Raw genomic sequence first — 21,990 nt, forward strand, 5'->3', positions numbered from 1 at the left:
GTCATCTGTTTCCTTCTTTTCCATGTTTCCCCCAGATTTACAGAGGTATAATTGAAAAATAGAAGTGCGTATATATAAGGTGAACAACATGATGATGTGATAAGCATATACAATGTGAAATGCTTATCACAATCAAGATAATTAACACATCCATCACCTCACATAGATACCATTTTTTGTGTGTGTCGTCCATTTTGTTTCTGAGTCCCGTTTAGAAATATATCAGTACGTATTTAAGAGAAAGGAATAATGTTTACTGAGTACTTGCTCAATTACAGGGATTTTGCTAGGTGTTTTGCATAGTTATTTAATCTTTGCCTGTCTCACAGCAACATCTGAGATCTGGATGAATAACATTAAATGCCAAAATTTCCCACACCATTGATTTTCCTCCTGTTCGGTATTTTCTTTAGAAATACAGAACAGTATCTTCTTGCCATCTGGAATTAATTGTATTATTGCCTATATATCTACATGTTCTCCCTCGGTCTTCATTTTACTACAGCTGTGGTCAAAGGAGGGGCTTTTTAGAATTACCAGACAGTGCCGGTGGAGGAAAATAAATCAAGATGAGCTGCATTTGTATGCAAATTAATGAAGGGGAAGGAGAATCAAGTCAATGAATGCCATTTCCTCTTTGGGAATCATTCCCCATGTAGCAAAATGGGTGAAAGTTCCCAAGTAACCAGTCTTCACTAATATGACCACCAGAGGGTGTTCAATACTGTCAGATTCTGGTGGTTCTATCTCCAGCAAAATCACAGCACAAGTTTTCTGTAATTATGTCTTTTCTCTCTGTCCATCCTTTCTGCTTTAGAATGGGACCATGAGGCAGATGTTTTATCTTTACTATTCCTTGACTTTTGGAGCTTTAATAATATTCCATAGAAAATAAGTAGTCCTTTTATGAGATTAGACTATATATTATACATGAAATTTTGAATTTACTAATTACCTTGACCATTGCTTCTTAGACTTACTAGTTACCTTAACCATTCTAGAACCCTCCATGAAATGATGGAGGATAAACATGCCACTGGAAGGCCCTCTGCCTCTCACCTTTAATTTTCTCATTTTATTTTATTTGGTTCCAGGCCATCCTTTACATCCACATTTAAATTCCTTTCTTATTAATAAAATATTTTCTGGCTGTTTGATTCCAGAGAACTTTCTTCTAAACTCCTACAGTTCCTAATTCTCCACATAGTCCTGTATTGTCTAACACCATTAGCTTCTGCAGTGTTTCTTTCTTTCCTCTAGAAGGTTAAGAACTCCTGGAGGAAAAGCCCTGCAAAACCTTTTCCTCAGGCCACAACAGTGTAGGAGTGAAAATGTGGTCTCAATGACCATGGCAAGACATATTTTCAGGCTTCATCCTCACCCACTGTGTGAGAACTCCAGCTCCCCCAGATGTGTCCAAACTAGCTCTACAGGTCTGCCTGAGCTTACTTCACCTGACAGGAGGAGCTGGTTCTGGCTCCTCTCTCCTTCAGGGATGCTGTTGCTGGGGCCATCAGAAGCATCTAGAGTCCCTGCTGTTGCATCTGCAATGCTAACCAGCAAGCTGGCCTCCTCTCCGGTTCCTCCTGCAGAACAAGATTTTAGTGCTTATTGACCTTTATTTACACCTTTTTTTTTTTTTAATGAACAGCTATCTCTCTTTTTTTCTCCAGTTTACAAAATCCAAGGCCCTTGACAAAAAGTTTTAAATACAGAAATGTTTTTCTCTGTGTTGAGGCATTAGTGTATGTGTACGTGTGTATATGTGTGTGTGTTTACCTAAGACTTTTTGTTTTTATGAAACAGGTATATTACTGTATACTTTAAATAATTTATTTCACAAAAGCCTGTGTCCATAGAGTAAAACAGTCTTTCTATGAAACATTCAAATAACAATGGCTTGGGCACCAACCAGACACAGGAGCAAAAAATTCACGCTTTCCCCTGGGTGTTTTTTTCCAAGTATCTTGAAACTTGCCAAGGTCTCTTATACTCTCACCTCAATTCCATTCCCTAGTTGCTTACCCGCAGCTGCCTTCTGAAACTGAATACAGCCCTGAGGGCCATAGGCTGCATCCCTAAGCCCCAGGAGAATTCTGCTATGAACTCTACTGCAGCCAGGCATTTCCTCAATGTGGAGGCACCACTGTCATGGTGTTCCTAATGGCCTACTGCTCCTGGTGAAAATATCTATGGATCCACACTTTGAGGTTTGAAAGAGGATACTTCTCAGCATCATGCTTCATTGAGGTATCCACAGTAAAAATACATGCCTCAGGCTAAATAATTTTTGATTCACTTATTGATTCATTGACTCACATGTTTTTTTCTTTCATTCAAGAAAAATGTTCAATGAGCATGAACTCCATGTCAGGGACAGTGCTAAAGAGCTGAATAGACATTGCCCATCTGGTGTCCTCAGAGGACCTGGGGGTGGTGGTGGTAAGAGGCTGTGTTGGAACAGGTTCCAGCATTAGATACACACTGGTCCTGAAACCCACTTTCCTTTCAATGACTTTGGCCTTAGATCTCAGTTTGGGTGATCCGTGGCCTAACCTTTCTTATGTGAGTTTCCTTGTGGACAACACCTTATCTTGTTGACATCTGGCTTGGGTTTGGATATCTCCATATTCTCCCACCCTAGCTCATCAGACATGTTTTTATATCTTTGACTCTCTCAAGAGTATGGCTTTGGGATTCATTTCATTTTTTACCAGGACGCCCTTTTACTTCATACACATTTGTAAAAGCAAATGGTTCTACTCTACCAAAAAGACCTGGGCTCTAAATTCAGTTGCTGTGTTGAGAGAGACATAATTCTTTTAATCTACAGAATCTGAGCCCTGATTCAGATGTAATATCTTGTAATAACTGTGTATATAATTTTGAATTCTTTTTCTCCTCCTTTTCTTCCTCCTAACTTAACTTTATATATAATAAATGCTAGCAGATATTATTAAAGATTCTTGAAAACATATTTTAAAACCTGTATAAGCACCCATTGTGTGAATGTCCCATAAATGATTTCACTATATGATTGGGGAGTTTGTGTTTTGTTTGTAAATTTTTGCTGTTATATAAAAAATCTTGTGATGAGAAACTTCAGATATAAATCTCAGTCCACACGTATTTCTTTAGGAATAACTTCTAAGAGTAGAGTTACTTATTAAACAGGAAACTTTTTTCCATAATTTTTCACCAATTTTTCTTTCTGCCAGCAATGTATGAGAACTATCCCACTGCATCTTTATTAACTTTTAGCATGTATTATTTTGGCATTTTGATAGAGGCATTGTTTTAATTTATATTTTTTGGTTACCACTAAGAATGTACATTTTAATATGTTTGTTGGCTTTTGTATTTCTATTAGTTTTTAATGCTTTTCGTGATGATTTATGAGCTTGCTTTATATGGTAAAAATACAATGACCCTTTGTCATAATTGTGCCAAGAGTTCTTTCTCCATTATGTTGTCTTTTCATTTTGGTTATAGCATTTTTGATATGTATAAACTTAAAATTTTTATATGTCCAAATTTTTTCATATTTTTTGTGATTTCCTGCAAGTATAATTTACATCAAAATATCAGCAAAATATTCACATATTTTTCTATTTAATTGTTTTATTTTAAAGCCATTTTAAAAACATGAAGTTTACTAGATTTTATAGAATAACCTCTTCTTCCTCAAAGATTGATCTAGTGTACCTTACATTCTTTGTTGAATAATTAATTTTCCCTCTTGTTATGATGTTGACTTTATGATATGTTCTTTTATGAACGATGGTTATTCTGAGTTTGTCAATTTTGTTTTAGTAATCTGCCTGTCTCCCAGTACAACATTGACTTAATTACTATGATTTTGTTTTTAAGTTTATTTATTTATTTAGAGAGAGATAGAAACAGCATGAGTGGGGAGAGGCAGAGAGAGAGAGAGAGAGAGAGACAGAGAGACAGAGAGAGAGAGAGAGAGAATCCTAAGCAGACTTCACACTGCCAGCCCAGAGCCTGATGTGGGGCTCAAACTCACCAAACCATGAGATCATGACCCGAGCCAAAACCAAGAGTCGGACGCTTAACTGACTGAGCCACCCAGGTGCTCCAGTATGATTTTACAATAAATGCTAATATTTGGTAAAGCAAGACTCCTTTATTATTGCATTAAGAAGTTACTCTGCACTCTTGTCTATAGTTCTAGGCTAAATTTAGAATAATTTTATCCAGTTGGGATTTCTCATTATTCCATTCAAAAAGTGTTTATGGAGTCCTTCACCGTGCCAGGCATTCCTTATTCTAGGTGCTGGGGAATGGAATGCACTTGTGTCCAAGATAGACAATCACTGCTGTCATGGGGTTCATGATCTCTCAGAGGAGACAGACGGTAGACAAATAAGGAATGGCTGTACGGCGCAGTATCAGGTGGCGTTGATGTGACAAACAAAGAAGAAGGGCAACGGCAGAGAATGATGGAGATGGTGTCAGAGAATGTTGTTCAAGAATATTTCTCTGAGGAGGCCATGAGAGAGTGAGTGGAAAAGAGTAGTCACAGGCAGAGGGATCATGGGTTCCTGGTGACAGAGGAGCAGGAGGAAGGCTTGTGTGATCCGAAGGAATGAGGGGTTATAGGGATGAGGTCAGGAATGGAGTCAAGGACCAGATCATGTGCAGCCCTGTAGGGCCTGAAGAATACTTTGGATTTTAGCCAACTGTTTTGATTAAGATTATGAAACATTTATAACTTACTTTGGGAAAGAGTTGATATATTTTCAGAATTCCATTTTTCCTTTGAAGAAAGTAGTCTCATACCATGTTTTTGTTTCCTTTTATCCCTCCACCTCCTTCTACTTTACACTTTATAGTAAAAATATGTCATTTTGTTTATGTAGGTTCCTCACATGTTTTTAGGTCATTTCTAGATATTTTATATATGCTTCATGGTACTGTCAGTGGAATATATATTCTATTGTATTTTCTAACATACTTTCTGGTATACAAGAAAATGTGGATATACATTGTATATCTTACACTTGAATACTAAATTTGAAATTTTCGATTAATTCTTTACCAGTTTTGTGTAAACAGTTTTAATTTCATCTTCCATCATAATGACAGTATGTCCTCTCCATTTACATAGCTCTACCAGATCAAGAGTGATATTGGATAGATATCTTTGCCTATTTATTATTTATGTAAATAACTCTAGATTTATTTTTAATATAAGGTTATTATTTTAGAATATTTATTTGCACATTAACTAATTTCCTTCTAGTTCTAGATCTTAAAAGTTACTTTTTTCCCCGTAAGAATGATTTACTGACTTTCAGATTCCTAGTTAGCATCTTTTGATGATTGTATGGCTTTTGTTCTTTGACTTGTAGATTTAAGGAAAGATTTCTAGGAAAAAAAAAAGATTTGTAGATTTCCTAATATTAAACAATTACTGGACTCTTTAAATCAATGCTGTTCAGGGGCGCCTGGGTGGCTCATTCGGCTAAGCATCTGACTTCGGCTCAGGTCATGATCCCACAGTCCATGAATTCAAGCCCCGTGTCGAGCTCTGTGCTGACAGCTCGGAACCCGGAGCCTGCTTCAGATTCTGTGTCTCCCTCTCTCTGACCCTCCCCTGTTCATGCTCTGTCTTTCTTTGTCTCAAAAATAAATAAACGTTAAAAAAAATTTAAATCAATGCCGTTCAATTATGGTAGATGTTTGCTCTAGTCTACTGATCAATTTACTTTGTTCTTATTTTATTTGGTCCTTGTCAAATTCACATAAGTAAGACCAATTTATAACTTTTGTATTTTGGACTCACTTTGGTCACCTTTGCTATTTTGGTTATGAAATTAACTGGATCACCTACCAGTAAAAATGTCTGGTCCTAAAATCTTTTACTGGATATAATTAGATGATAACCTTCAATTTCTTCAAAGCTTATCGATCTTCTCTTGTTTGATATTTTTCAAGTCAGTTTTGATTCCATATATTTTCCCTCTCAACCTTTTATTTCATTGAGATTTGGGGATTTGTCAGCACAGACTTAGTAATTACTTAATTTCAGGAAAATCTCTTTTCATCTTAAGGCCCTTCTTGTCCCTGTAATTTAGACTTGAGACCATAGAGGCAGGACTGGGGTGATCTGAGAGACTGACATTGGGCTCCACTCATTTGTCCTTATCTCATTATCTATGAACAAATATATTCAGATGGAAGCAAAGGGAGGCAGAAGGAGATGTTTAATTATTGAACATGGATTTCAAAAATATGCATATTCTGAATACTTTAACAACACAAGGGCTGGTACATGATGTAGACTAGTGTAGATTGATATAGAGGGTTTTGTTGGCAGACACCTAGGTTTAAAACCAGACTCCATCACTGACTAACTGACCTTGGGAAAATTGCTGTGCTTCCCTGTGCTCTAGGTTTTTCATTTGTGAAATGAAGATTAATTCATTTGCTGATTCAACAAATATTTATTATATTTATTGAGAGCCTCCTATGTGTTAGGCACTGCTTTCAGATCTGCAAATGCCTCAGTAAAAAAAGTACTTGATCTTTGAGTGTATCCTACTTGGAGTTCTTGAGCCTCTTAGATATACAGATTAACTTTCCCCACCTTCATTGAGATATAACTGGCACATAACATTGTATAACTCTAAGGTGTATAATGTGCTGATTTGATGTACTTACATATTGCAATATGATTATCATCACAGTGTTAGCTAACACCCCATCATTTCACATAATTGCCATTTCTTTTTTGTGGTGAGAATATTTAAGATTTACTGTTTTAGCAACTTTCAAGTGTACATCATAGGATTGTTATTGATTAATCACAGTGCTGTACATTAGATCCCCAGAATGTATTCATTTTCTAACTAGAAGTTTGTACCCTTTGATGAGCACCTCCCCATTTTCCCTGTCTCCCAGCCCCTGTTAACTACCATTTTGCTCTCTGTCTCTATAAGCTCAGCTTTATAGATTCCACTATATCATATAATATTTTTCTTTCTGCGTCTGACTTATTTCATTTAGCTAATGTCCTCAGGAACCATCCATGTTGTTATAAATGGAAGGATTTCCTTCTTTCTCATGGCTGACTAATATTTTATTATGTAGAAATATAATATTTATATGTACATATTTATGTGTATGTAAATATATATATTTAATACATCTACTTTATCCATTCATCGATCAGTGTTCATTTAGGTTGTTTCTATATCTTGGCTATTGTAAATAATGCTGATATGTACATGGAAGTGCCCATACAACTTCAAGATTTTATTTTCATATCCTTTGGATGTGTACCCAGAAGTGGGATTGCTGGATCATATGGTAGTTCTATTTTTAATATTTGAGGAATCTCCACACTGTTTTCCATAGTGATTGTACCAATTTACATTCCCACCAGCAGTACACAAGGATTTTCTTTTCTTCATGTCCTCACCAACAGTTGTTACCTCTAATTTTCTCAAGGATAGCTATTCATTCTAACAGGAATGAGGTGATCTCTTACTGTGGTTTTTAATTTTTTTTAATATTTATTTATTTTTTATTTTGGGAGAGAGAGAGAAAGAGTCCACAGATCATGGCTTGAGCCAAAATCAAGAGTTGGACACTCAACCAACTGAGCCACCTGGGCACCCCTCAACCTTTTTTTTTAAATCAAATTTGAAGTTATTGGTCACTATTTCTTCACATTTTTTTCCTGCCCCTTCCTCTCTGTTCTTTCCTCTGTGACTCCTATTGTACATACTTTGGTAGCTTGTAGTTTCCCACAGCTGCCAGAAGCTCTGTTCATTTTCTTCATTCAGTTTCCTTTCTGTATAATCTCAATTGACCTGTTTCCACGTTTTCTGATTCTTCTACCAGTTCTGCCATGAAAAAGTAGTTGGGAGTAACTTTGGGGTGGGCACTTCTTTATAACACATATGGAAGTCCTCTTAAATGACATTTGAGTTGAGACTAGGTCATCATAAAATCTGGTTTCCAAAGGTGATGGGTTATTCTCCAACTGAATTGCAGACTCTGCCTCCATGGGTTGGAGAAGGGGGGTTGATCCTTCCCTGGGCATGTCCACACACCAGTGCACTTGATGGGAATTTCTGTGTTCCTACTTTAGCTCTCCAGATATGCTATACAGACAAGTGTTCTAGTTCTAAGAACTTTATTTTTTAATAACTCGTTGCCAATTGTTCTAAAACCCCTTCCATTTGCAAAGGAACTTTTATGATTTAGGCAGACATGAGTTTTTCATAGAGAAGTAGGAGGACTTAATTATAGTTTCAACACACATTGGCATGCTTGGAAGTATCCAAAAGGAAGTCAAAGAATTTTGAGAATTTAAGCCAAGATACTTATTTCATCTTAATAATGTTGTGGCTTGATGTTATTTTACCAGTAAATATTCCCATAAGTATCAGATAATTGGGCCTTATTCTATGGCCTGAAGGCCAATATTCTTGGTGCAACCAACTGAAAGACTGAATTCCAAAAATGGAATTTCTCCATGGAAAATATGTTGTTTCCAGCCCTTGGTATTTACACCTAAGGCGTCTTGGCAGCTGTTCTTTGGCCAGCGGAAACAGGCATGGTGGTACATAAAGGCAGTTTCTATGGAAACCTGAACCCAAATGATACTGGGGCTGTGAAGATCAAAGGCAACACCCTGAATTGTTTGGAGAGCCCAGTGAAGGTTTCAGAACTTTATCGTTCTCCACAGAAAACACTACAGCCAAGAATTTGAAATGCTTTTTTCTCCAGGTGCATTAGAACTATGTGCATAAAATAGAAATTTGTAGTTTGCTCATGAATTTATCTGTTCTAATTATTTTACCAGCTATTTTACAACATCCTTCTCTGCCATAAAGAAAATTGTCATCTTCCATTAATGCTGTGATGAATACGGAAGTGTTGATACCACTTCAAGATCCTATTTTCATTTCCTTTGGATGTATACCCAGAAGTGGGATTGCTGGATCATATGGTAGTTCTATTTTTAATTTTCTGAGGAACCTCCACACTGTTTTCCATAGTGATTGTACCAATTTACATTCCCACCAGCAGTACACAGGGGTTTTCTTTTTTTCACATCCTCACCAACAGTTGTTACCTCTTATTTTCTCGAGCATAGCCATTCTAACAGGAATGAGGTGATTTTTTACTGTGGTTTTTAAAATTTTTTATTTTAATAAATAAATAAAGCAATAAGACACACAAAATATGCTGAGCCTATAAATTTGGTGGCAGAGATTGATTTATTTTCATAAACCATGGATAATCTATTCAGTGTGTTATTTTTCCCCACACACTCTTCTTCCTATATACAAACACCCATGTTGCCAGATGCACACACAGCTAAACCACAGTTCTACCTGTAAAGAACATTTTGACCTACAGTAGTATTTTCTCACATTAAGTGTCATCCTTACACTGATTCTTTGTTTAGTATTTCGATACAAATCCCATTATTACAACCTTAGCAGAAATTAAAGTGGAAGCAAATATATTCCCATGAACGTGTCTTCCCAAGAGTGCATTTTGTTTTTATTTTGTGGAGCTTGGTTTGGACTCGTTTCTTCTGACAAGCTCCCATTTTATTAAAGTCCTGGTGAATGACAAAGGAGCATTTTCTTCCTGACTAGTGCAGATTGTCAAGATAAAATCTCTGAACATACTACATTTGTCTGTGGGGATTTGCATCCTTGGTTTCAAGGGCCATTTTAGAGTCAAGTGGATATGTTAAGGTTAGTTGAAGTAATCAAAAGCATCATATTCACCATGAAGTAATGAAATGAAGACTGGATATGTTTATGCCAAGATTTATGATTAATTTGTGCACATGAAATATGCAGGGAGGGAATGGTATAATTTGAAGAAGCTCTCTATGAAATACTTATTGAACCTTACAAGGCCTTTACTTCTCATAGACATCCAGAACCAAGTAATCAAGCTACCTAGACCGTATTTATTAGAGTCTAGTTTTCTTAACATTCCTGAAGGGAGAAGTTGCTTTTTCCCACCTTACAGGAGCACTCCATCTCTGCTTCTCCTCTCTGAGACACAGAGTACCAGCCACATTTCCAGGCTGGTTCTACATATTTTCTTTACTTTTCACTCCTGCTTTCATCCCTCACCTATGAGGGGCACACTTGCCAGAATCTCCTCTCATCATACCTCTACTTTTTCCTTTCCCCACCACAAACAAAGGACTTTTGACTCAGAATTGTGATAAACTTCAATCTGGAATTTTCACTTTTCTTCTTGCAAAGCATTATGTTTTAATAGTGAGCTATAATATAACTAAGGTTTAAATCAAACTGGCAAATTGGCTGTTTGCCATTTAATACACAGAATCATAGGATGAAAAGATATAGAAGGGAACTTGGAGAGTATTTATCAGTATTTTGCCATCATTTTTCACTAGAGGACTTCTGCAGAGGAAAAAGAGCCAATTCAGCAGATGTCTGGAGGCACAGAGAAAGTTCCAGTCAGAATGAATATAATATATAATGTCTTTGAAGTTCACTATTTTAGCTTTAAAATTTTCTGCAACTTTGAAGTTGATACTAAATTATACCTTTACTTGTTTTCTAATAAAAGTAGTTCTAGAATTACTTACCATTAAGTATAGTGGTCCCTATTTTTCCTTCACCTTTGTGTAGCATCTAGCACATATCTTTATACCTTGAGGAGATTGTAAACCCCAATGCAAAAAATACAGACTGGACAATTATATCCTATGGTAGGTGAGTAAACTGAGACCTAGAAATGTAGAAATTTGCTTAAGATCACCATGGTAGAATCAACATGAGAATTCAAGTCTAATGGCTTTCAGCCCAATGAGCTTCTCATCAAACTCAGACATATGTTTCAACCTGATATCTTTTCCACATGTGTTCCTGGAAACTAAGGTTTCTGTAAGTCAGGAACATCTTTGGAACCTGACTGACCTCACTTAACCTGGTTTTCATGCCGTATAAGGATCCCTGAAAAACCACTGTAAGAGTAATTGTGTGTCTATATATGCCTCTTTCAGCAGCTTTGCTCACAAGGGGAGACGTGAGGGTGTGTGTGTGTGTGACAGCAGGTGAAGTAGGGAAATGGTGAGTGGTGGTGGTGGTGGGTAGCATTCAAAAGATCATTTTTTTCCCCATTTTCTGAAACCACTACTTTTTCCTGAAACCCATTAGTCTGGTTTTGGCTTTAAGCTGCTGAAGGAAAGCATTATTCAAGGAGTACTGCAGGGGCTGATTCTTGTGGAACTCATGAGAGTTAGATTTGGCTGATGTCAAAATTTTCATCAGATTTTGAATTTTCAGAGACATTTTGTACTCTGCTTATGAGATTGATATAAATAGTTTTGTTCTCTGTCTCCCAGATAAAAGCATGGATATAAAGAAGAATTTCATTTGTTCCACATGGAAGATACAAAATATATCTGAGTGATTGGATGGATGGATCTTTGTGGATAATCATTAATCAAATTTACATAACCATTTTCATGAATAAGGGAAAATTTGCTCTTCTAAGCTAAGTTGACAAAAAGAGGTAATACTATGTCCCTTAAAAAATATAATACAAGTGAAATGTACACACTCTAACCAACCAGGTAGAAATAAGGAAAAATCCTTATTGCTTCCTTTCATAGGTGAGATTAGAGAATTCTGACTTTTCTCTTTGGTCAGGTGAACTATTCATAGGTATTATGTGAATGCCTTTATCAAATAATCCTGGACTTCTCAGGATACCTATTTCAGTGCCAGCCACTCAGATAGAAGTTGGGAATATAAAAATAGCTAAGGTCGGTTGTGCCTCAAGTTTCTTACAGTCCACTGGAAAGACAAGTACATGAATAACTAACCATAGTATAACACAACAAAGTTTTATGCTGGTGGTACAAATGAGAAAAGAGATTCTGTTAATTGTTACTGCAGGGGGCTACAGAGGGTTTCACTGAGAAGATAAGTTGTAATGCAAGGATGTATTAACTTGGAAGTGGAAAAGTGGAAGGAGAAAAGCGATGGCAAGGCGATGGTTGGAAATGGGAGAGTGCCATGATCTGTTGAGGAAATGGCAAAGAAAAAAGGTAAGTGCAGGTTCGACGAAGAAGGGCACTTATGGCATGCCAGCATGAACCTGGGAGCCAGCCAAGGTTTTAAACCGAGAAATCATTGGTTGGGTTTGGCCTCTTTAAAAAGATATCTCTGACAAGAGCTTGTAGAATCGATTGGGTGGTGGGTGGTGTGAGAAGATTAGAGAGAGGGGGACCAGTGCTATCTAATTCTGTAACCCCCTTTTTTTTCATACAAACTCAAAAGTTGCTAAAAATAAAGGAAGGTTTTAGAAAAGCTGATTTTATCTCTGATAGGTGAGGTGACAATAAATAGAGATAAAATGAAGTTGCATGCAATGAGAAGGGGAAGTGCAGGTGCAGGAATTGTGTGAGGAAAGACTAAAAATCTCTAAAACAAGACATTCAGAAACAGTGATTTGTCCAAGGTTGTAGGGATGTTGGAAGCCATCACAAAATGATCCTTTAGCCAGCTAGAGAAGAGTGAGAGAGCAGTGAGAAGACATATCCGTATTGTGTATTTATTCCATGTGATGTAATGTTAAATGAAAAAAGATATAAATTTTTTTTAAGTAAACATACTCTCTGCCCTCACATAATCACAGCCTCCCACAGTACCAGCATCCCACATTAGAGTGGTACATTTCTTGCAGTTGACGAACCTACACTGCCACGTTATTGTCCCTCAAAGTTTTGTAGTCCACATTAGGGTTCCCTCTTGGTGTTGCACATTCTGTGGATTTTGACAAATGTACAATGACATGTATCTACTATTATAGTTTATTACAGAATAGTTTCACTGCCCTAAAAATCTTTTGTGCTTTTTAACACTTTTATATAATAATCATAACATTTTAAAGACATATATGATATATATGTACGAAAGATTGGAACTAAATTGAGCAGCATGTTTTAAGAGTGCTGATTCAGATTTCCTGCTCACTTATAGGTTCATATTTCTTGCTTGGCCACAGGACATACTAATGTCCTTTCCTATGATCTGGCCATTTACTAGATCACTCTAGGCCCATTGGGCATGTTTTATTATTAGGCCTAAATAACAGCGAAACAGAATTACTTGTGACAGGAGACAGTTCCAGTTTTTCATGAATGTTTACAATTCATTAAAATATGTGAGGGAAGAGGCTTCATTTAATCCAAGAGCAGTGAAATAAACATGTTAAGAACATCTAAATAATTTCAACATACTCATTTTTGTGTTGGGGGAGGGCAGTCATTTAGAGTCCCAGACTCTGATATCTCCCATACTCTCAGACCCTATAGCAGCAGTGTGAAGGTGTTAAAATCCAGCACACCTGTTCTCTGCAAAGCAGTTATGGTAGTGATAGGGTGGTATTGGGGCATGGGTTGTATATGCGAAGAATCAGGTTCTGTGACTTTAAAAAAGTATAATTACCTACATGGCAGGGAAAAAAATTGAAACATTTAAAGAGAAAAAATGGTGCAGGGAAAAAACATTCTAGGAAAAAACACCTAATAATCTAAATAAACTAGATGACTCTCGTCATCTTTTGTTCCTTTTAATTCTGGGAGTATCCTGGTTGGAGCAAACGAAAAAAGTAAGAAATAAAATATTGTTCAGTTATGAATGGGACAAAAAGGGATTTCCATAGTACTCTTTAAATGGCAACGATAACTTTTTCTGAAGATAGATGGATACTTGTAAGGTTACAGCTGGGATAGATCATGTTCAGGGATAGTTTTGGAAAATAAAAAGCTGATATTTTAAATAAATACAAAATTGGAAGATTAAAAAAGGAAATGATTGGTTGTGTTTTGCTGCAAGAAAGAATAATTCTAAGAATGCTTTTTCTTTTGTCTATCTACCGTCTACTTCCTATGAATTAAATATATGAATGTCTTCTTCAGAACATTGGAATGCTACCTTTTAGAATAATTTCCATTTTTTGGTAAAGGTGTTTAAATACATGTTTGGGCTATACTTGAGAAGGCAGGAAAGATTTGGCTGTATTGAAATTTATATCCAGCTATAAATCCAGTATCTTTACCTCTTGATTTTTAAAGGCAGTGGTGAAAGGGAGCACAGCATGTGGTGAATTATGAATGAAGACATGAAAGGATTTCTTGGTCTGATGTGAAGCCAGTTCCTCCCCCACCCCACTCTGTTTCTGGAGTTGTCTTGAGTCCATTATAAATATGACTCTAGTGAACCATACAAATATCTCCTTTGGAGTGTTATGCACAGTATTAATATGTAGTCTATCCCTGAGATGCTTTTGTGCAAATAAGAAGTGCTACTTAATAAAAATCAGTGTGTGCAAGGGTACAAACTAAGTATCAAACCTTCAAAGTGTCTTCATGACAGAGATTACCAATTCTGACTCTAATTCATTATTTATATAGCAAAAGCATGTGGGAGTATGTGTGAGCAGCAGTAGAGGAGTGGGGAGAATCTTCCTGTTCACATCAAAGGTGTTAGGATACCAGGGACTGTTATCAGGATTCCTTTTTGAAAAGGAGTCTCCAAGACTTTGGGGGAAAGCTAGCTGACTAACTCTCCAACTAACTAACAGCAGTGAAGGGATTCGCTGAACTGGACACTTGTGCTGTTAGTACCCTTCTAAATATATGTTATACTTAACAAAGTTTACATTAAAAAATAGTGGTGAGTGCTTTGGGATTAACAGGCACCTAGGCCACTTGGATTAAGGCACTTAATGGAGAAAGACAATTATTGACTGCTAGTGTCTGGTGAAAATAGGTAGGCAACTCAGGTGGAGATAGCTGACAACTGGTCCTAAAGCTTGGGATCTGGTTTGCTACTGGGGAGAAATGGTTTTGAGAACATCACTTATAAATATTCTCCAACACTGCTCTGTGTGAATGTGTCCCACATAACACCAGGAAGGGGACTGTAAACATTGAAATAGCAATTGGCTCTTTAGTTGCCAAACAAATACTTTTACGTGTGGGTATGGATCCTTGTGTGCTGGAAAGAGAAATTTATCAAAGGTGAGATATCAGAGTTAGTTAAAAAGTGGGCCAGCAATAGTAGAAGCATGGCTGCCAGGAGAAAAGAATGGAAGTGACAGCAGCAAACACAGAGGATATAATCCAAGGAGAAGATGATCCCTGCAAGACTCAGTGAGACAGAGAAGCTTTCAGGATTTGAAAGAATAATTCAGAGCTCAATATTCAAATGCCACTAGGATTCTTACCTACACACTTGACTGTCCCTGTAACTTCCTCCTCCTCAGAATAGCCCTTCTCCTACAAGTGACCTGGGAAAACAGGGATTATATTCCAGTTGCCATTTTGATTGTCATCAAATCTTGGTTGTTTCCTGGTTGGAATGATTTCAGAAAGTAAAGTTTATATTTTAAATTAAAATAGCCAGAGTGGGTGGGGTGGACTTTATTTAAAATATGTACATGTTTAATAAATATATTTATAATTTAATGTATTTATTTAGGGTATTGTGCTAAGCGTTGAGTGGAGTACCAAGAAGTTAAGACCCAGTCTTCTCTCGCAAGAAATCTAGTGAAAGAACTGATAAGTAGTCATCTGTTCCCAGATTTTCACATCTAGGATTGGGTGGTGGTTCGTGTGGTAAATTATTCAAGATAGGCTAACTGGTGTAAAAACAAAACAATTCCCAGATTGAGCTACTTACGTGTCATATTTTATTGCAGGTCAGTGGAGGTGAAAGGATTATTTACACTCTTTCTATTCCATGCCTCTTACATCACAAAGGGCCTTGGAGTCTTCTATGGAATCCTCTGCATCTGAGCTTCTGTTAGGGTCAGGCCTGGAAGATTTTTATACAGTCTAAGCCTGAATGTCACTTCACTTAATTCTAATGGCCTCACGACCCACTGATTACAAGGAGGTCTGAGAAATGCTGTCTTTCTGCATTCCCAGAGGGAAACAAAGTGGGGTCTAGATGGCGTACAACATAGTCTTGTGCCATCAGAAGGGATCTCTCAGGCTTATTTTTTCCAATTTCTGAGAGTTTGAATTGGATTTGTTCTTCAGCCATTAAATTTCCCACCTTTTAATAGGAAATAGAAGCAGGGAAGACAACACTTATCAAAATCTACTGTACATATACATGAAATCAATTAGCCCTTAACCAATCTACTGAGATGGGTATGGTTCTGGGTTACATATGTAGTTGCTGAGGCTGGGAGAGGGTAGGCAGCTTGTTCAAGGACACTAGCTAGAGATCAGTGGAAGAAGTGTTTAGATCTGCATGTCTGTTTCCAAGGCATTTATTCTTCTATTATCTCTGAAGTAGGAAGTTTAGCTAAGGAACAAATACTTGTTGAATTAATTAAAAAGATAAAAGAATTAAGTTATGAAAAAAGGCAAAAGTAAGCAATGAAGAAAAAATTGTAAGAAACATTTATGGGGTTTAATAATTTTTTTTTTAAAGTAAATGTATGCTTAGAATTATAAGAAAAAGGTGCTCAGCACTTAGCTGTTGTCCCACCCTTCAACTAAACCTAGGGAGCAGTGACTGGTTCGTTCTTTCTTTCTTTCTTTCTTTCTTTCTTTCTTTCTTTCTTTCCTTGTTTCTTTCTTTATTTCTTTTCTTTTTTTTTTTTACCATTCATTCAGCAACTATTTAATGGAAGCTTAGCATGTATGCATCATGAGGATCAGGGATGAAGAAGACAAACATTAATTCTTTCTTTCACAAAGCAAGCATACACACACATAAGCCTTAAACACCACTCTCATGTAGCTTTTGTTGGGTTTGGGCAGCCCTTTCTCTTTGGGTGCTGCACTTGAAATCTGCTGATCAATATCTTTGTTCTTTCAAAGCAGAGGGGAGACGTCCTTCTTAGAAAGTAGTGTTTTGAGAATTCTCTCTGTGGGGAAGCACAGTAATAAGAGACTTGTTCTGTATTCCTGAATGCTTCCAAACAGCAGTCTGCTTTTCTAGAAATTGTTGGATGGCTTCTCCCAGGCACAGGGGGGAGCTCAGCATTTAAGAATCCTACCCCAAAGCGTCTTTGGAATGGAGTGGTTAAATTGGTTCTTGAAGGTTGAAATGTATCTTTTCAGCTCTGCAAAATCAGCTTCCTTCATGCTTGTATTCTTCCTTTTCAACCAAATGCTGTGATTTTGTACTTGCCAAATTGATCTGTGGCAGAAAGGAGACTCCCAGAAGCTGGAGATAAAGAGGAGGAAATGTCAGGTGCTAGCCAGATTTTTTTCATTAACTCTGCAGCCGGGGAGTCCCTGAGTAAAAACCATACAAGTTAAACTCAGCATTATAGAAGAATTGTCATTATTTGTTTTAAAGCTAAGATTCTAATTATAATTTTAATACATATTGACATACTAAAATAATCTATAGTACAATTAATTTTTAAATCAGGTTATATTTAATGTGTTCAGTAGCTGATGTAGATGATCCTTCTAGATACAGACTCTCTTCCTGAAGTTTTCTAAAATGTCAGTTTGGAAAAGCACTTTCTTGTATTGAAATATTAATCAGATATATTTAAATTCTCTGTCACTTTCAAAAATTATTAAATCCCAGCAGTGTTTCTTGAATTTTTCCCAGAAATACTCACTTTGTCTTGTTGTATCGTTAAATTATTGTTTCTTTTTCAATCATTCAACAAATAATCATTCAGCATCTCCTGTGTAGCAGTTCCTGTACTAGGTGCTTTGGAACCATCTATGAGCCAACTGGTAAAAGTCCTTGCCCTTTACCTGAGTTCTAGCAGAAGGAGATAGACAATAAACAATAAGTGTATTAGGTAGATGATATCGTTCACTTATTTGGGCATAAGCCTCCTTCATTGAAAAGGTGACTTTAGAACTAAGACTTGAAGGAGATGAGGAAGTATCCCAGAGGAAACCTCGAGGGAGAGACTTCCAGACAGCAAGAGCACTCATTGCAAAGGCCCTGAGGCAGGAGTATGCTTGGCATACTTGAGGAACAGTGAGGAGTTGAGTGCCCAGAGCAGAGAGACCCAGGGGAGAGGAGTTCAGAGTGGTACTGTGGGCCAGATGGAGGGTGGGGTGGGTGTAAGCTATTGTAAAGACCTGGGCTTTTGTGCTGAAGGGGATGAGGACTCATTGCAAGTTTTTGACCATAGTAGGAACATGATCTTTCCCTATTTTCCTCTGTTCTTATACTTATTTGCTTTTGGGCATTTTTGTAATATTTATAATAGCGTTATTAGTAGGCTCTAGTCATAAGTATATTCAAATTTTTATCTGGTATGTTGCCTACAAAATGCAAAGTCAGATACTGCAACAGCTTAGTTATATAAGCAAACAATACTCTATTTGTGGATTCTAAGTGGCCAGGGGATTTCTGTATTCTGATTGGTTGACTTTGTGACTCAGTCAGTCCAAATATCATCCCTGATGCAACTTTTTAGAGTGCAGATTTTAGTAACCAATCTTACAGTGAAGCAATGTTTGCATATTTTATAACTTATTAGATTCTATTTTTTTCTAGATGGATCTCTGAACATTTACATTTTAATAAACTTCCCCCAGAAGAATACATTCTTCCTGCACACAGTGGCTCCCTTACATGTTTGAAAATATGAGCAAGCTTATATTTTGTATTTTATGCCCACTTCCCTTCTGTGAATGAAGTATGTGACTTCACATTCTGTATTTTCCAGTTAGGTTCAGAGGGTGTTTTTGGATCTTGCCTCAGGCCCACAGACTAGAGAGGCTGTGGCCTGGTTCACCTCATGGTAATGGCTAGTAGTAGTGTGTGTGGATGGATGTACTCCTGACCTGGAGCCCTGGGCCCATCTAAGGAGAGAAGTGTTATTTAATATAATTTTGTTTGCATATAAAGAGCCAAATGATTAGAGTATTGAATTAGTTGTTAGATATTTCTACTAATGGAAGCAATTTTATTTTGGCAGCTGGTGAGGTAAAGGGGTATAGGGGAGGAAAAAGTTTTTCCCTATCCTCTTAGGATAACTGGCTGAGTCTGAAAAGTAAACTGATACAGACAGATTAATAGGAAAAATGCATACACATTTATTAACTTTTTACATGTATATGGAAGCCTTCACAAGAGGCTGAGGCCTGGAAGAAACCATGAAAGCAGGAGGCTTTTATACCTTTGAGACAAAGAAGCAATAAATTGGTGAAGGATTGGGGCACCTGGGTGGCTCAGTCAGTTGAGCGTCAACTTCGGCTCAGGTCATGATCTCACGGCTGATGCGTTTGAGCCTTGCACTGGGCTTTGTGATGACAGCTCAGAGCCTGGAGCCTGCTTCAGATTTTGTGTCTCCCTCTCTCTCTGCCCTCCCCCTCTCACATTCTATCTCAAAAATGAATAAACATTAAAAAAAAATTTTTTTTAATTGGTGAAGGATTGACAAGGCAAAGGAGTTTGGGCTTAGGGTAGTGGTACTGGGGCTAGTAGGTCTTATCTTCCTTAAGTAGGGTTAATTTAATAAGATTTGTTTGCAGGTTCCTCTGGTGCTATCTATGAGCTAATGAGAGTTTGTCTTTAGTAAAATAATTTATTTTCTGCCTTTAGGTAGAAAACAGGGAGTTTTTTCCCTAGGTTTACTGCTTAATTGCCTTTTATTCAAATTGCCTTTAATTAAAGCAGCATATTTTAAGGTGGCATATTCTGGTTACCTTTGGTAGGTTGCTGACAATCTCTGTAAAAACCTAAGAAAAAGGGTAAGAGAAGCCTCAGTCTACCCACCTGCAGGCCTTAGGCCAGAGGCAGGGAAGGAATCCTTGTATCTTCCATATGGTTCAAGCCCCTCACCAGGAGTAGGGGCTCCATCAAGGCTCAAAGGTAGTGAGATGATTCAAACTCCTTAGCCTTGTCCTCTATGCAGAGAGAAAGTAAGGGTTCTGAGAAAGAGCATGGGAGGGACACTTAACCCAGATTTACAAAGCAAGGGGCAGATAAGGCTTTCCAGATGAAGTGAAATTGGAATTGAGGCCCAGCAGGGTAAATAGAAGTTAGCAAATCATGAGAAGACAGAAGAGGAGGAGAGGGAAGAGGAGGAGGAGGAGAGGACGATCTCGAACAACACGAAGAGAGCTTAAAGAGTGGGGTTGGGAGTTGAGTAGTGGGTCAGGGAAGAATGAAGACTCATTAGAGGAACTACAAGGATTTTGGCATGGTTGAGTCATAGAATGCATTTGGGAAGAAGAGAAGAAGCTAGAGAGTTAGGCAGAAGCCATAGAGGTAGGATCTTAAAGGCCATGGTGAGTTTCTAGTTTATTATAAAAATATCAGGGAACCTTGCTGGGGTTTTAAGCAGTGGAATGATATGTTTATGTTTGCATTTGAGAAAGGCCATCCTGATAATAGAATAGATTAGAAAGAAACAAGAGTGTGGGGGGAAGGAGGGGATGGGGAGAGAAGGGACCATTGTCATTAATTCAAGTGAAAGAAGATGCTGATGGCTAGAGCTACTTGGATAGCAATGGTTATGAAGAAAAACAGATGTGTCTGAGAAAGAGTTATGTAGTAGCTTTCATTGACAGGACTTGTGACAGACTGGTGTTGGAAGTTAATGATACCATTTAACATAATGGGAGGGAATAGGGGGATTGAAATAAAGATCACAGAGAAGATCCTCTTTGTAGGTTAATATGGAACACACACTGTTCACATCTCATCTGGGTTTGGCAACCCTATAAAACCACTGCCCAACTTGGTCTTCATGATGACCACATTCATAGAAGCAACATGTCTAATAGACAGCTACCCTCTCTTCTTGTCTTCCTCCTCTGCCTTTTACCTGATAATCCTCTAAATTCTTGTCCCAACTCTCATCACTTTAAAAGGCACAGCCCTGGAATGCCAATCTCATGGTGGGATTGAGTTTCAGCAGGAGACTTGACCTGTAGCCTCTGGCAGCACCTTGCTTTGGCTCTTGGATAAGAACCCTAGACAAGAATGTGCTGTAGTTTATTTGGGCATCACCTGATTTTTGAATTAGCCAAGGAACGCCATTGCCTCAGCAATTTGCAGAGAAAAGCAGATTGTTACTAACTTGTCACCATTCAACCCCTAAATCTGCCAAACTTGTCTTGATCTGGACTAGATGTGATTCCATCCCTTAGGCTAATTTTGGGGACAAGAGCCCTGGGGTGGTGGGGAAGAGAAAGTTGTGTGGAAGTTTGAGGGGCAAGTCCTATCAGATAATCTCTCTAGAGATGATGTTCTTCTCTGAAGAAGATTTTTCTTCTTTTTTAACACATACTCTCCATCTCCTCTAATTGTAAAGTCATGCAATCCACAGATGTTGGCTTGGCAAGTGTGTCCACGCAGTCAGAAAAGCGAAGCAGCAGAAGGTTCAGTGTGCCAGGTACCAGGGCATGAGTTTTCAAGGAAGCGGTACCTTCCCAGTGCAATGGTCAATAGTCAAAACATTTTACCCCCTCTCCTCCTTTTTTCTTTGGAGGGTTAGAGAAGGGCTGGGGAGGGTGGGGGGAGTTGGGTTGGACTGGGGAAGAACCACAAAGGTGTTTTTCTGTAGAACAGATGAGGTCTCTGTACCGTATCTTGTGTTTAGTTTGGTTTTTATGGGTCCACAATTGAAATACACAAAAGCTAGGTGCCAAAAGGATTGAAAAGTCATTTGGAATAAGGATAGGAGCTGAACATGACCTCATGGGAAGAATGTCGCTCAGTGGAGACAAATGGGAAACTTACATAGATGTGGGGGGCTGACACATTGTTCGTTTTCCAGAGAAAGGTTGGTCAGGGGCAGCATGCCAAATGCTGGTAAAAATGTTCTGAAGGGCAAACCTTACATGGCCTGAGCATTTGGAATTTTTTGTTGGCTTCTTTAAACTGCTATATTTTCCAACTCTTTGGGCATATGAAAGCTCTCTTCATTCCCTTGCAGGCTATTAATTTCCTAATATGTAGGTCTTTGTCTCATTGACTAAATCCAAGCCAAAGTTAA

At 37.7% G+C, this 21,990-nt stretch overlaps 1 protein-coding gene and 1 long non-coding RNA gene across 2 annotated transcripts in view; one reads left to right on the forward strand and one right to left on the reverse strand.

Annotated features, from left to right (window-relative positions):
• Positions 1 to 21,990, forward strand: part of LOC106982061 (cytochrome c oxidase assembly protein COX18, mitochondrial) — a 69,185-nt gene that overhangs the window by 30,693 nt on the left and 16,502 nt on the right. Inside the window, exons 7-9 of the transcript XR_008296275.1 lie at positions 8,840 to 8,986; positions 11,381 to 11,550; positions 11,937 to 12,088. The gene's annotated coding sequence lies outside the window, so the exon portion shown is untranslated. The remainder of the gene's footprint in view (positions 1 to 8,839; positions 8,987 to 11,380; positions 11,551 to 11,936; positions 12,089 to 21,990) is intronic.
• Positions 132 to 15,770, reverse strand: LOC106981890 (uncharacterized). Its single transcript, XR_001431281.3, has 3 exons — positions 15,729 to 15,770; positions 15,274 to 15,398; positions 132 to 1,586 (listed from the first exon to the last, which is right to left on the reverse strand). It is a non-coding gene; the product is annotated as an uncharacterized LOC106981890 (long non-coding RNA).

Source organism: Acinonyx jubatus, chromosome B1, assembly GCF_027475565.1.
Source record: "Acinonyx jubatus isolate Ajub_Pintada_27869175 chromosome B1, VMU_Ajub_asm_v1.0, whole genome shotgun sequence".
Classification (NCBI taxonomy): Eukaryota; Metazoa; Chordata; class Mammalia; order Carnivora; family Felidae; genus Acinonyx; species Acinonyx jubatus.